We start from the raw sequence: 4,001 nt of genomic DNA on the forward strand, positions 1-4,001 counted from the left end.
TTGTTGTCAAGTAACCATCCGTGGGGTTCTGTGGTATCAGGTGAGTGAAGTTTCTGCAGAATAGCAGTATTAAAAGATGAAATTTGAGAAGAGCACATTGTCCTACTGTTAACCGCTCTCTTAACCACAAGAAGTTCGTGTTGCAACTAGTCCTATGTTAACGTTAATTTTCATGAGTCCAGAATAAATAGCTGCTCATTTCGTCTACATCAACCATTCGAGAGACAACGAAGATCCATTTTATTTCCTTACATTAGGTTCCAACAACGACATCTATGTTTTGACTAATTAAACGGGACGGTAAAAACACAGCTAAGTCTACTCCGCAAAATGCTTGTGCCAAAGAAGTATATTTGACGAAAACAGAGTAGAAATATTGCTGCGCTGTTATGCGAGATAAACGTGATACGTATGTAGATGAGGTATAAAGGAAAGGCCCTTTGGTAAGCCCCAATTATTCTCTCTCTCTCTCTCTCTCTCTCTCTCTCTCTCTCTCTCTCTCTCTCTCTTTGCCGAATGACGGACTGCTTCATCTAGCTTTAAAGCTTGTGGGAATTTATTGCAGGAATATATATTCTCGTATGATTTGTCTTCGGTACAAATATTGATGACTTTATCAACATTACTGTTAATTTAAAGTTGCGCATAAATCGTAAATTCGTTACGGAGAATAAGTTATACTTTTTGATTATTCCTTTTGAATTGTACGACATAAACGCACTCTTCAAGTTTTTTTTTCGAAGTCAGAAAAAGTATAATTGATTATTGGCAAATGTGCTTTTAATGATGAGAGAGATTGGACAAGAATTAGATAGAATTAAGTATATGACGTCATATATATTGAATATATTACTGGCAATAAATCTTTTTCTGATTAACTGGCTGGAGTCAGCAAGAGTAAACCTTCCGAATTTGACCAATTTTTAAAATGAGTATGTTAGCAGCACTTCTAGTTTTCTGTAAAAGAAAACTATTGTTCCATCTTTGTCTGTCCGGCCTCATATCTGAAAAACTACTGACGTTAGAGGGCTGCAAATTGGTGTGCTGATCATCCACCATCCAGTCATCATACATATCGAATTGCATCCCCCTAGTCTCAGTAGTTTTTTTTTTTATACTTAAGGTTTAAATTAGCCGTAATCGTGCATCTGGCAACGATATGGGCCTCGGCTCATGCAGCATTATACCGAGACCACCGTAAGATACATCTATTTTCGGTAGTCTTGATTATACGATGTACGGAAAACTCGAATGAGCCGAAGAAACTATTTCGTATTTTTCATTTGTTTAATTTCATCCCAGGTACTAACCACCGTAGCCGTGAACTGCCAGTTACTTACTGTATTAATAATGTCAGCAGTCACAGTAGGTTTTGACCGGAGTGAGCCTGCTTGCTCGTCCCCGCCTTGGAGGTGTCGAACTTGTGACCTCTCGCTCGATAGAAGTGAATGCTACCTATTGCATCGTATGTAAATTCATATGTATGTATATATATATATATATATATATATATATATATATATTACATATACATATATATATATGTATGTATGTATGTATGTATGTATATATATATATATATATATATATATATATATATATATATATATATATATATATATATAACCATTCAGGAAACCGCAGACAATCACATCATAAGGAAGAACATTTATTAGAGACGTTTCGCACATGCAATGTGCATTATCAGTCTGTTGAGATATAAAAAAAAATGCACATTGTATGTGCGAAAACGCCGTTGATAAATGTTCTTCCTTATGATGTGGTTATCTGCGGTTTCCTGAATGGTCAATATAATATAATATGATATATGTATATATATATATATAATATATATATATATATATATATATATATATATATATATATAGACAAAATACACTTACACACATATATATACATACATACATATATACATACATATATACATATATATATATATGTATATGTGTGTATTTTGTCTATCTATATACATATACATACATGCATACACGCATACATACACAAACGTCCTCTAATAGAAAGCGGAAGAAACCACTCTGTAAAAGCATTAAGTTTGTCGAGCCGGGCAGGAGAAAGGACTCTGAGCCTGTTAGCATTTTCTAGCAACACTTTTATAGTTATTGGCAGCCTTTGTCGGCCCGATTTACGACCGGGCCAGTATTTTCGGGATTATGTATTATTTCGTTCCAGGGGATTTTAAGCATAAATTCCTTCCTTGCCTTCTTCTCCAACCTCCCAGCTGTAGAGGAACAGTGGAAAATTAACGCTGTCCAGTTTTGGTTTTTATATATATTTTTTCGGCGCTTTTTTTTTTTTTTTTTTTTTTTTTTTGAGGGGGCCAGTTTTGTTGGCTGCAATCTACGCGCAGGTATGTATATAATGTATGCATAATATGTGAATTCCACAGGAAAATCGTGGAAGCATGTCTATATGTATAACAGTGAATACCTAGGAAAGTCACGCAAGTATGTAAGTATGTATATATGTATGTATAACAAGCGAATGCCACAGCAAAATCGCGAAAGTATGTTTTTATTTATGTATAACGAGCGAATACCGCAGGAAAGTCACGCAAGTATGTATATATGTATGTATAACAAGCGAATGCCACAGGAAAATCGAGCAAGTATGTATATGTGTATGTATAACAAGCGAATACCACAGGAAAGTCGCGGAAGTATGTATACGTGTATGTATGTAATTTATAACAAGCGAATACCACAGGAAAGTCACGCGAGTATGTATATATTTGTGTATAACAAGCGAATACCACAGGAAAATCGCGCAAGTATGTATATATGTATGTATAACAAGCGAATGCCACAGGAAAATAACGCAAATATTTTATATATGTTTGTATAACAAGCGGATACCACAGAAAATGATGGGCAGAAATCCAAAAGCTTTCGTCTTTACAAAGACATTAGTAAAGACGAAAGCGCTTAAGGATTTCTGCCCATCATTTTCCTGTAGTATTCGCTTATTTAATGAAGTCACGTGGATCTACTACTGTGATTTTTTATACATATGTATGTATATATACATATATATACTAGATATAGAATCTGCTGGACGCTATTACCGAGATGCGTATGTATCTGTAGTTGCACAATTTCTTTAAACTTACGATATCTTGGAAGCGCGTGTTACCAGTAAGTCAAAGGCCATCGCTTCATTTACCTCCCGTGTGGTCTAGTGGCTAGGATACGCGGCTCTCACCCGCGAGGCCCGGGTTCGATTCCCGGCACGGGAAACGGTTTTGGAAAAACTGTGAAAAGAGTCTCTAGAATTACCTACTTGAACTTGGTCGTAATGTTTTTGTTTAATAGATAGCTAAGTATATATATGAGATATCTCCTATGAATGTGTTTATATAGATGCTGAGAGATCTCCAGTGTTATGTATTTATATAAATACTGAGAGATTTCCTGCGTATGCATTTATATAGATGCTGGGAGATCTCCTGTGTATGTATCTATATAGATACTGAGAGATCTTCTGTGTATGTATTTATATAGATACTGAGAGATTTCTTCCGTATGTATTTATATAGATACTGAGAGATCTCCTCCATTCCTGAGGAACTTCTTCCTCATTAATGCATTTTTTAATCACTAATCAATCACTCAATCACAGTCACCACCTAATACATTTTTTAAACACTGATCAATCACTCAATCCCAGTCACAACCTTTAATTCATCTTTACTCCAGTTGACTGTGCATTCTTCAACCTTTGAATATTCGCGTTCAGTCTTCTGTATCATTTTTTTTAACTTTTATTATAAAATATTACATTTCATTTACATAAGTAAGATATTACAAAATATTTAATATCTACCTCTTTCCTATTGTCTGCTTTCAATGGAGAATCAGAATACTTATACGCCCCGGAAAAGAATTTTTGCTACATGCATTTTTATTCATTTTACCTTAAAGTTGAGTCAATCGTAAGCTTTTATTACAAACCAACTTTATATA

At 34.6% G+C, this 4,001-nt stretch overlaps 1 non-coding gene across 1 annotated transcript; it reads left to right on the top strand.

Annotated features, from left to right (window-relative positions):
• Window positions 1–3,202: 3,202 nt before the first annotated feature.
• Window positions 3,203–3,274, top strand: Trnae-cuc (transfer RNA glutamic acid (anticodon CUC)). The gene has a single exon. It is a non-coding gene; the product is annotated as a tRNA-Glu (tRNA).
• Window positions 3,275–4,001: the final 727 nt, after the last annotated feature.

The sequence above is a fragment of the Macrobrachium nipponense genome, chromosome 11, assembly GCF_015104395.2.
Source record: "Macrobrachium nipponense isolate FS-2020 chromosome 11, ASM1510439v2, whole genome shotgun sequence".
In the NCBI taxonomy this organism is placed as follows: Eukaryota; Metazoa; Arthropoda; class Malacostraca; order Decapoda; family Palaemonidae; genus Macrobrachium; species Macrobrachium nipponense.